Here is a 12371-nt window from a genome sequence, read left to right as displayed (position 1 = left end):
GCTCAGGTGAAGTTTCACTAATTTAAGCTCAGCTTCCATTCTGTGTCCCACTCGGGCCTTTCCGTGTTAACACCACGCCCCTTGTTTTCAGCCCCCGTGCACATCTCCTGTGCCTGTCGGCGCACCTGCAGCTGCACCTTGTGCTGCTGCAGCCCCGGGGCCGGTGAGAAGGCGGTGCAAATAAGAAGCATATGTGCCTCATTGATGAGGAATTTTGTCTCATGGCCTGGCAGGGAAACCTCACAATTAGCCCAATCAGCTCTGAGATGCTGCATGTCACTGGTGAGAGGGGGGTCAGGGGGAGGGCTTAGCGGGAGCAGCGAGGCAGCTGGGGCCGCGAGCTCTGGCGGGGCTTCAATGCAACGCAGCGCGGCCACATACACACGCACAGTGGTGCTGACAGCAGACCACCAGTCGCACACACACACACGAGCCCAGTGTGAGGCTGGCAGCAGACGCACACATACACAGGCAGGCAGCGGCACCGCCACGCTCGCGCACAGCCAGTCCTGTCAGCAGAGACTTCCACACACAGAGGCGGGCTGGCAGCAGAGACGTCCACAGCACACGGCGTGGGGCTGGCAGCAGTGACACAAGCACCCACACACACGCGCACACCCAGGCGCGCTGGCAGCAGTGTGAGGCTGGCAGGAGAGACACGGTCACACACACACACTCCGCAGTGCCGCTGCACACGCACAGCCCTCCTGGCACCACAGAGAGCACCGTCCGCTGACACCACAGGGGACCTGGACGCAGCGCTATTCCCGGGAACTTTACAGGAGGGTGCTGGCGCCAGCGTCCCTGCAGCACTTGGGAGTTCCAGCAGCTCCGCCGCATCTGGCGGGTTCGGTGTCCCCGCCCCCAGACGAGGCTCGGGTGCGAGTCGAGAACCCCTGCCGAGATTGAAGCACGCTCCTGTGTAGGAGGCGACCCCCCGCCCAGCCCGCGGATGCCGCAGGGGGAGTCACCGGGTCGGGAGATGCCGCGGATGCGCTGCTGCTAAGCCGGAGGATGCTCTGCCCTCTCCGCGCTCCCTCCTCATCCTCGCACCCTCCTCCTCGCGCCCAAGGACAGCATCTGCGGGTCCCCCCGGCGCCAGCTCCCCACCCGCCCGCTCACCCCCTCGCGCTGGGTTCCCGCCGGTCCATGGAGGAGCCCCCCCGGAGCCCTCCTCGTCTTCCTCGCTTCCTTCGCACTGGAGTGCTGCTGTGAACGGTGGATTATATGTGATTTTTCGCTTGTTTTTTGGAATATCAGTGGAAGGGATTTAACCATCCGCAGTGCCAATGCGGCTGCGGTGAGGAGAGAAGGGGAAGCGAGCCACTGGCAGGTAAGGGGGCACCGGGGGCGGGGGCAGATGCTCTGCAGTGGGAGGGGGCGCATGCTGTGAATGCACATAAATGTGCTCCTTATGTGTCTGTCCATGCACCCCCCCCCCCCCCTACGCATGTGCCACATATATAGTACAGGATAGGGGGAATGATTACCATGTAACTGGGGAAGCGTGCACAAATATCTATATATCTCCATCATAGTGACCCCCCTACCCCGCACGCAACCCCCCCCCCCCCCCAGCACCTACACGTGGGACATGTAAAGCACAGGAGTATTTGAGCACAGGTAAAGGGGAGATGCAGAAAGATCACCCTTGTCCACCATAGTATGAAACCCCCCACACCGCTACCCCCTCGGATCGGGGTCTATCTGCTCACAGGTGAGAGGGAGAAACTGAAAAATCAACCCCCTCTCACCACAGTGTGGACTGCCCCGCGCGCACTGCACACGTGCTGCATGCATGGCACAGGGCGTATCTGCCTAAAGGTGAGTCGGTGCGCAGCAACCACACAGTGTGAAACAGCAGGAACCACACACCGTGAAACAGCAGGAACCGCACACTGTGATACAGCAGGAACTGCACACTGTGATACAGCAGGAACCACAGGTGCTAAAGCAGAAACCGTACACTGTGAAACAGCAGAGACCACACACTGTGAAACAGCAGGAACCGCACACTGTGATACAGCAGGAACCACAGGTGCTAAAACAGAAACCGCACACTGTGAAACAGCAGGGATCACACACTGTGAAACAGCAGGAACCACACACTGTGAAACAGCAGGAACCACATACTGTGAAACTGCAGGAATACCACTGAGATAGAGCAGGAACCATGCATTGTGATATAGCAGGAACCAGGCACGATGATAGAGCAGGAACTACACACTGTGAAACAGCAGGAACCGCACACTATGATACAGCAAGAACCGCACAGTGTGATACACCAGGAACCGCACAGTGTTATACAGCAGGAACCGCACAGTGTGATACAGCAGGAACCGCACAGTGTGATACAGCAGGAACCGCAGTGGGATACAGCAGGAACCGCACAGTATTATACAGCAGCAACTAGACACTGTGATAGAACATGAACCACACACTGTGAGAAAGCAGAAACCATGCATTGTGATAGGCAAGAACCTCACACTTTAGATCACCAGATGTGCAGAAAAGTGCCATGCTGTGATAAAGCAGTGGGCACTGATACATGCCCCTGGTTCTATCCTGCGTGTGCTCTGTCTGTTTCGAGCCTTGGTGTGCCATGCACCCACGCCCTGCCCCCGCGTGTACCCGGCAGCTGCTGTAGCACGCGCACCATTCCCAGGTAGAGAGGCTGCGCCCGTGCGTGGCTGCCAGGCTGGTGCGACTATAGGAAGGCAGGGCCCCGCAACGCACCCATGTGCCCTGCCAGTGATGGATACCTTTGGCCTCAGTGTGCACCTCCTGCACTCATCCTCTCAGGCCCGGCGGTGATTCTATAGACAGGACTCCTCTCTATGTCCAGGTAGAACAGGGGCATGATGGGAATCTCAGGTAGTACAGCGGGGACCAGCAATGAACGTCACCGACAGGTTACGGAAGCAGTTCTAACCAGAGGGGGTCCACCCCCTACTCGGAAGCAGTGGTCCCGCTGCTAGACACTGCGCACGCGCGAACCGGGCAATCGCAGTTACGCTTTTTTTAATTTGATTTTTTCCCTTGACTTTGAAGTCCCGCTTACTTACTTGGCGCCTTAGGCTACCGCCTACTTGGCTCTACGCATGGCTCACCAGGATGCTCACCAGCGAAAGAGGCTGAAGATGGTCGTGCAGGGCGCACACTCTGATAAAACGGTGGCCGTGCAGGGCCATCGTCGCTGCGTGTGCCTGGGTCTCTTGAGGCGCCTAAAACCTTGACCCTAAGTAAGCCCTGAGCCCCCCTAGCACCCCTCCCCCCCCGCCACTCCCAGCCTGCGGCATTGCTCCCTGGTGGAACGGGCTGCATGGGGCGTGCACACCTGCCTCTCTGGTAGAGCACTTGGCATAGAGTGGGCATCAGTGCTTTCAGCGCATGTGGCTGAGACCGGTGGGCGAGCTGGGGAGTGGGCATTAGTGTGGGGCACATGTGCCCGCCTCTCTCCTACGCTACTGGAGCGAGGACAGAACTCTCATTGGGTGGGGGCGCCCACCATTGGATAAAGCCTTGCGAGTACAGGGGGTGCCACTGCCAGTCTGTCTTGGGCGGCATGGAACATGCAGAACCCCGAGTCTGCGCCTGACCTCCTCGAGTACGAACAGTTCAGTTACAAAAGTGAGGGAGGGGCGTCTAGTCCCAGGAGCAGGGGTGCGCTTGGCGGTCACGCCGTGCACTACCATGGACCAAGCCCGTCACCTATCCGTCCGCTGGAGATGGTTTTATCCCACACTGTCTGTGCCCTCGGGGGGCAGGGGGTGGGGTACCACACAGAGGGGTGCGGTTAAGCAGACAGAAGGACAGGAGCCCCATCCTGTGCACACCTGCTGGTCCCAGGACACACGGTGCCCTTTTCTGTGAGAAGGCGCAGTGTGGGGTTGGGGCCCCGTGTGATAAAGGTGGCACGAGGCAGGGGGCTCTGTGGAACACCCCAGCCATGCCTCCTAGGCTCATGTCACCAGTGGGCAGGGGCAGTGGCGCTGTGCGTGGGGGTGGGGTGGAGGGTACCTCCATTGGTGTGTTAGGACAAGAGGATACCGGAGCCTAGCCAGCCAGTGCCCGCTCGCCTGATGTTATGTTAAAGTTAACATACAAGCGCTCTCTGCTCCTAAGTTAGTATTGGGGTGGGAGAGGGCACGCGGGGGAATCTCTGGTATTACTAATAGTGTGGTAACAACGCCCAGGTTCCCCTCTCCCCTGCACCTCAACCTGCCGGTCCCTTCTCCCCTGCACCACACACTGCTGGTCCCTTCTCCCCTGCACCTCACACTGCCGATCCCTTCTCACCTGCACCTCACACTGCCGGTCCCTTCTCCTCTGCACCTCACACTCCGGGTGAGTAGTGCGCTTTATAAATGGCTTGATTGATTGATTGACACTGCCGGTACCTTTTACCCTGCCCCGGCACCACACACTGCCGGTCACTTCTCCCCTGCACCTCACACTGCCGGTCACTTCTCCCCTGCACCTCACACTGCCGGTCACTTCTCCCCTGCACCACACACTGCCGGTCCCTTCTCCCCAGCACCTCACGCTGCCGGTCCCTTCTCCCCTGTACCTCACGCTGCCTGTCCCTTCTCCCCTGAACCTCACGCTGCCGGTCCCTTCTCTCCTGTACCACACACTGCCGGCCCCATCTCCCCTGCACCACACACTGCCGGTCCCTGCCCTGCACCACACACTGCCAGTGCCTTCTCCCCTGAACCTGACACTGCCGATTCCTTCTCCCCTGCACCACACACTGCCGGTCCCATCTCCCCTGCACCACACACTGCCGGTCCTTCTCTCCCGCACCATACACTGCCGGTCCCTTCTCTCCCGCACCACACACTGCCGGTCCTTCTCTCCCGCAACACACACTGCCGGTCCTTCTCTCCCGCACCACACACTGCCGGTCCCTTCTCTCCCGCACCACACACTGCCGGTCCCTTCCCCCCTGCACCACACACTGCCGATGCACCTAGAGTCGCGTTCAGGGCAGTGCGTGGCGGCGGGCCCTAGTCTGCCAGTAAAGGGGGGTCCTGTGTCAATTGTGGAGGAGTGAATACTGCAAATTAATATTGTAATGGTGCCCGGGGTATGTGGGTGACGGGAGTATAGTTTTTTCTGACACCCCTCCCCCCCAAAACACGGAGACGTGCTACAGACACTGCCAGACGTACTCGAGTATGTACAGCGCCCACCTGCCCGCCTTCCCCATGGCAAGGGTCTATAGAACAGCGAGCGGCAGGGTGGAGGCATTACCCAGATCAGCTGTCGAGGTACCCCACGCTGCAGTGGGCAGGCGGGCCCCACTTAGGCATCTTCCCCTACGAACCACCGGCACCTTTTAAAAGGCTAAGGATGCAGGGGGCAGCGGATACATTAACGGGGTGGGGGTACCAGCCCAGGCATGGGGTCGGGGAGGTGAGCGTGTAAACGTACTCACATTCTGCCCTACGAGCCCCCGCCCACTCTCCATCGCTCAGCTCGAGCCATGTACAAGCCGCGGGGAGGGGGTTTGGGGGGATGGCAAGGGTTGCATCCCCTATGAATGTGGCTGTAGTAACCTGTGAGGTGGGCAGGGGGCGCCAGCTGCTGCCTATAGCAGGTGTAGAGAGGGGTGCCCTGCTGCTAAGCGGGGTGGGGGTGGCAGTGATCACTCATAATCATGTCAAAATGTCATTAGGGTAAAGCTGAGGGGCAAGATCACCGCCCCAACCACCACCACATCCCATGCCCACTGCACGGGGTACCCCTATGGGGCGTGGAGCTCCAGGCGAGGCAGGAGGTGAGGGGCACGCAGGACGTTCATGTTGCAATGGGGTGTATCGCCTGCAAGCAGAACATACCCAGGCTCCCCTACTTCCGGTTTCAGGGTACACAGCCGTTCCTCCAGCTTCAGAAAACAGTGAAAGATCGAGGCAACGAGGGAGGGAGTGGAAGAGAGAGAGAGAAAAAGAACGAAGAGAAAAGAATGGAGCAAAGAAGGAGCGAGATAGAGAGATGAGAAAGTGACCGGGCGGGGGTCGCAGGGAGGGGAATTAAGGGGTGGGTGCAGAGGAGCCCAGGGATCTGTGGCTTGCACAGCCATACAGAAATGGTGCACCATGGACTAGGGGTAGTAAGGGCCACTTCAGTGGTATATAAGTCCCCCTTCAAGTGCTACCATTTGCTCCGTCCCTTCCACAGGGACAGGCGTAAATCCGCTGGCTGATTGGACTGTTGTAGGTGAATGTGGCAGCTTGACCGGGCACTCGTGACGGCCACTGTCGTGTCACCATTTCCAATGTTCACCAACTCTTCCTCAGGCAGGCTGGGCTCACTTGCCCCTCAGACCTCCGAGCCTGGGTGCCACAGTACCTGTGAAACCTCCGTCCCCGAGCGGTGGCTTGCCAGCAGCCCCCAATGCCTCTCAGCACTTCATCACTGAGAGGCCCTACAAGGCCTAAAACCATTCCATCTGTGCTAACACCATATAGAGCCCGGACCCCCTAGGATATCCCTGCCCCAACCTCATGCAATCCCACAATCCAAACTAGCCAGACCTAGAGTGTGGGTAAAACAGCCATGTATAATAACCATCAAAACATTCATAAACAAGACAAAAACATTTATAAAATTCACATTTAAAATTCAAAATTCACACTTTTAATATTTACAACATCGATTTGCTCCACTGATTCAGGGGTCAAGAGTGGGAAAAAGAGGAAGTGTGGAAGTGGACCCAGGGCCTAAATAGCCCCCCCCCCCCCTCCACTCCACCCCTTTGTCTGCTCCAGCCGGACACGCGTCATGGGTGACCCGGAAGTACATTCCTCTGGCCAGTAGCCAATCGGGCTACTGGACCAGACTATGGGGGTGTGGCGTGGGTCTAGGGGGCCGGGCCCTAAGGGCGCGCTCGCCGAGATCTCGCGCTTCTCATAAGTATACAATCAACCCTTCCTTCTCAGTATGATCTCCAAACATCACGACAGTGATTATTAAGTTAACTATTGTTTTTTTATATGCTCTTAATGTATTGCATTAGATTGAAATCTAATATTTTAATCCTAAAATGATAAAAAGTAACAGATTACCAAAGCAAAGGCGTTAAATACGTTCAAAAGTACAAATTACAACTTGATCCTTCATTGATACCACAAAAGATTATGTTAAATTAAAAAAAGAAGCATACACATTTATGGGTTTCATAAACACACAGGTTTATACAATGAAAACTATTTAAAACTATTTGTGCTGTTTCGGCATTTCTGCGCAATTTACCAGAAGCCTTCTGCAGGACGAAACCAATTAGTTACAGCAATAAAACATGCAGTTAGTTTAGACTTGGAATCGTATCAGTGTCTTCACCCTGGGGTTTTCATTAATAGTGTTCCATGTCCTCTCCAGAGTCCAGCCCTATGCGTCTCTGTCCTCCCTTGAGTTGTTATTTTCCTGCCAGTTCAGAATGTTGACTTGTGAACTTTTCGCCGGGTGCATTATTTGTAACAACCCCACCTCAAAGACCCCGGCAAAGCGAAGCAGTCAGTGCGTGCATGCTTTCTACCCCTCTCTAAGCGACGGCCCTGACCTTTGACCTCAGAGTGTGAGCCGAGGGTCCCTGTCAGGCCGCAGGTCACAGGCCCTGTGCCCCCCGCAGTCACGTCGTGCGAAGAAGTCACACAGACGAGACACCCGCTTCATTCTCTCTAAGGGGCATTGTAGGAAATTCCCACGGGGGAGGAAAGTGGTGAAAAGGGGGGTAGTGAAAGTACAGGGTGAAAGTATTCAGTGCTAAACCCACCCTCGCGCATCACTGCTTCCGTGAGGTGGGGGCGTGTGTGTGGGGGGGGGGGGGCAGTCACGTTTCACTGCACTCATATCTCTTGGCGCAGATTTTTTTTCACTTCACGGCACAACAGCCTCAAGGCGCATGCCATGGTAGAGAAAAAAGAGCGTCATTGTGTCCTGCACTCCCCTCGGGAGCGGCGAAGGAGGCGAGTGCCATGGTCCACCGCCCCCCCCCCTCCCCCCCAATCTGGCAACCAAGACTAACCCCCTCCCCTCCGCTCCGAGCCAGAGTAGAATATTAATGAGGCCTATTTATCAGACATATGCCCCTAAATTATGTAGACAGGAAAAGTGATACAAGCGTTTAGCTGCACGCGCTTTTGGCGGCTGCACGAGCCACAGACGGACAGCGGCGCGGCTCCCTTCAGAAATACGAACAGGTGCCTGGTCACCTTTTAGATGCCGGGTTTTCCCTTTTTCCCCAAAAATGTTTTTCAATCATTGGCTATATTTTCCCAAATAAAAGAGAAGTCTCGCCGTGTTTTATCTTATCTCCTCCGTAAGCCTGATATTGAGAGACGGCCTGGCACTCCCTTCCTTTCTTTGAAGGGGTGCCCGTGACGCAGTACTCGCTGGGTCCCTGTTATTTTCGCGCCTCTTTCCTTGTATAGCTTCGTCTTGTAACAAGAATGCAGATTTATGCGCCCGACTCAGAGACACCGAATAATTGTTCAATGGCGCTTGCCAAGCTTTAAACAGCATCTCAGGTGACCGCGGCCTTGGCCCCGATACTAATCCAAGTGTTATTTCCCGCCGTGAGACGGGCGTACGCTTTTATTTCATGATTACGTGTCATTTGAGTGCGTGACGCTTGCTGTTAGATGGCTGTAGTTCTTAATCTGGAGCAGCAGCCCCGTTGCTAGAGTCAGCGGTCTCCACTTGACCGGCCGCCGTCACGCTGTTATCACAGCCCTTTCAGACTGTCGGGATAATATATAAGCAGCCTTTAAAGCGTTCTGGTGTGAAATGCATGAATATCGTAAAATATATTTGGGAAAAATAGTGCTGCTGCTGTGCACTAGGGAGGGAAGCTACCGCCGGACCATGCCCATGTGTGGTAGTGGGTAGTAGCATGTATGGTAGGGAGGCGCGCCCAACAAAGCGGGTGCTGTGGTTTACAGTTGGGCATGGCCCCTATCCTCTCAGCTTTCTTGTCTCCCCAATATGGCCAGGTATTGCAAATATGGCCAGGTATTGCCGAGTCCGCTCCCATTAGTGGATTTGTTGTCCCCCAACCCCCTCCCAAAAAGGAGATCCCAGGATGGTTGCTTCCAAAACCACTCTTTCCCTTAAGGCATCCATAATAAATTCGTCCAACACAGAACTTGGATTAGGGGGTCGGATAACCCCGGCCGTATCTTATTAAAAATAATAAATCATAATTAAAAATTCATAACACAATTGTAGTATGCAGAAGGCCCAAAACATATTCAATAACGTTTCAAATACCCTTATTTACACGTTTTTGATGGCTAACCTTAACATGATTCTAATACATAGCCATGCCTAACCTAAGACTGGAATATGTACAATTTGTTTTCTGCGTATCCTGGATGAGCCTACGTGCAAGGTCATGACGGTTCCCAACTACTTGCCAGGTCCCCCTTTAACAGAGTGACCTTGCGGAGAAGGCCTGTTTGCCCATCGGATTCCTTTCAGCGGGCACCCCCTACGCCCTCCAATACTACCTCCCAGGGACTGATGTTATACCATCTTGGCGCACATGCGCCTGCGCGGGGGTTGGCCCAAGGGGTCTACCCCCCGCACCCTTCAGCCTACCGGCCATCAGCACCCCCTGAATTGTGATGAGGGACCACTGCACCCCCCCTCCCCCGGCGTCCCCATTGAAAAATGGGATGCCTACTAAGAGATGTAAAATTGACCTAGCAATCATGACCTTACCGCAGACCAAGGATACTCAGACAAAAAATACGACAAGCATAAATGACATCACCCTGTAAGATAAACATACCGATAGACATCATTCAGAACACGTTTTAGTAACTGCAAAAGAAGATTACACAATTCAACCTGGAAAGCAAACCGTTAAACCAAAAGACACCTGAACATAAACACTTCCTAAACCTTCGTTGCCTCAAGTGGATGGTGGGTGGGGAAAAAGAAACCAAGGCTTCCTACAGCCTCCGGTGCGTGGGGGGGGCGAACACCTGACTGACGTAGCGGCGCAGCGAGGAAAAGACCGTGCCGCCGCTCCGCGCTCCTTTTAAAGGAGCCATGGCCCCAGAACAGGAAAGAACAGGTCCCGGCTGGATCCGGGACCCATTTTGCATGCGTTGGCCCCGGAAGTGCGTGCTTCCACTTCCGAGGCATGTCATGGCAGCTAATCACTGCCCGCGGGGTGCGGGCGGCAGCCACGTCATGGCATCGCTGGCCCCGGCCCCGCAGGAGAAGCGTCCCGGGGACCGCCACAAACCGCCATATTGGCGGCGTGACCGAGTTTCCTGTGGCACCATGGAAATATCCCCCTTCCCGACCTTCAAAATTGTCCCCCTCCGCAGTAGAGAATTACAGACACCGGCCGAGCTTGTTGACCTTTAGGGAATGTGGCCGCAGAGGATGCACTAGCAGCCTGGAGACCACACCAACCAGCGGAACCCCCAACTCCCATCACCCACAGCAAGATTCAGTGCTCTGCGGTGAAGGAGGCTGCCATGGCGGCACAGCGAGGCCTCGCGGTTTCCAAGGCCTTGCGGGCCCCCGTGCCCCCCACACGATTATCTGAACCTGGCACCAATGTTCTAAATAAATATGAAAGGAAGAAGCCAGGGCTCACCTCTCTCTGGCCTTAACATCCTGCCTTCAACTCAGTGCTTTCTAAGAATTACTAGTGCGAACAAGGCTGTGAGAGCCCCGCTCCTGCACATAGCAGCAAGGGTGTGAGAGCCCCGCTCCTGTACACAGCAGCAAGCCTGTGGGAGCACCGCTCCTGCACACAGCAGCAAGGCTGTGGAAGCCCCTCTTCTGCACATAGCATCAAGGACGTGGAAGCCCTGCTTCTGCACATAGCATCAGGGCTGTGGGAGCCCTGCTCCTGCACATGGTAGCAAGGCTGAGAGAGCCCCGCTCCTGCACATAGCAGCAAGGCTGGGGGAGCTCCTCTGCTGCACATAGCATCAAGGCTGTGGAAGCCCTGCTTCTGCACATAGCATCAGGGCTGTGGGAGCCCTGCTCCTGCACATGGTAGCAAGGCTGAGAGAGCCCCACTCCTGCACATAGCAGCAAGGCTGGGGGAGCTCCTCTGCTGCACATAGCGGCATGGCTGTGGGAACCCCGGTCCTGCACGTAGCAGAACAGCTGTGGGAGCCAAACTCATGCAAATAGCAGCAAGGCTGTGGGAGCCCTGCTCCTGCCCATAGCAGCAAGGCTGTGGGAGGCACACAACTGTACATAGCAGCAAGGGTGTGGGAGCATTGCTCCTTCATATAGCAGAACGTCTGTGGGAGGCACAGAGGTGCAGATAGCAGCAAAGCTGTGGGAGCACCGCTCATGCATATGGCAGCAAGGCTATGGGAGGTGCACAACTGCACATAGCAACATGACTTTGGGATCCACGATCCTGCACATAGCAGCCTGAGGTGCACAACTGTACAGAGCTGCAAGACTGGGAGAGGCGCACACCTGCACATAGCGACCAGGCTGTGGGAGATACACACCTGCACAGAGCAGCAATGCTGTGGGCGACACACTCTTGCACATAGCAGTCAGGCTTTGGGAGATACTCTCTTGCACATAGAAGCAAGGCAGTGGGAGATGCACTCCTGCACATAAGAGAAAGGATTTTGGAGGCACATTTTGCACATAGCAGCCAGGCTGTGGGAGTAGCACTCTTGCACATAGCAGCAAGGCTGTGGGAGATACACTCTTGCACATAGCAGCCAGGCGGTGGGAGATACACTCCTGCACATAGCAGCAAGGCTGTGGGAGATGCACTCCTGCACATAGGAGCAATGTTCTGGGAAGCACATTCCTGCACATAGCAGCAAGGCTGTGGGAGTCACAGTTCTTCACTCCTCAGCAAGGCTGTGGGAACCACACTCATGCACAAAGCAGCAAGGCCGGTGTAGCTGCACTCCTGCGTATAGCAGCATGGCTGAGAGTGCATTACTCCTACACAGATCAGCCATACTGGCCATTACAATGGTTTGCTTGATCGTGCTTTTGAGGATGAGGGGGCAGGACTCTTGCGCATATCAGCAGGCCTGGGAGAACTGGACCCTTGCATATAGCAGCAAGGCAGGGGCACCCTTGCACATAGCAGCAATTCCGAGAGTGCAGAGATCCTACACCTAACAAACAGTAAAGAGGTCCATCTTGGTCCACTCGGAAAGTCATGTAGGTTGTTTTTTAACACTAAGGTTTTCTGAATCGTCAGCGAATGGATAGCTCTGAGGTGAGATACAACCAATCACGCAAAGGCAAACTATGAATGGAATACAATGTTGAAAGTCTGGGGGAGAATCACTTCTGCATGTGGCAGCAAGGCTGGGCCTGCTCTTTGGCACAAAACAGTAAGGCTCGGGAGCAAG

The 12371-nt window shown here is 55.6% G+C and overlaps 1 protein-coding gene across 1 annotated transcript in view; it reads left to right on the top strand.

Annotated features, from left to right (window-relative positions):
• The first annotated feature begins 366 nt into the window (after nt 1-366).
• Nucleotides 367-12371, top strand: part of PLXNA4 (plexin A4) — a 1024340-nt gene continuing 1012335 nt past the window's right edge. The window contains exon 1 of the mRNA XM_085653587.1: nt 367-1333. The gene's annotated coding sequence lies outside the window, so the exon portion shown is untranslated. The remainder of the gene's footprint in view (nt 1334-12371) is intronic.

The sequence above is a fragment of the Triturus cristatus genome, chromosome 4_1, assembly GCF_964204655.1.
Source record: "Triturus cristatus chromosome 4_1, aTriCri1.1, whole genome shotgun sequence".
NCBI classification, from domain to species: Eukaryota; Metazoa; Chordata; class Amphibia; order Caudata; family Salamandridae; genus Triturus; species Triturus cristatus.
This window is presented reverse-complemented; position numbering and strand designations above follow the sequence as displayed.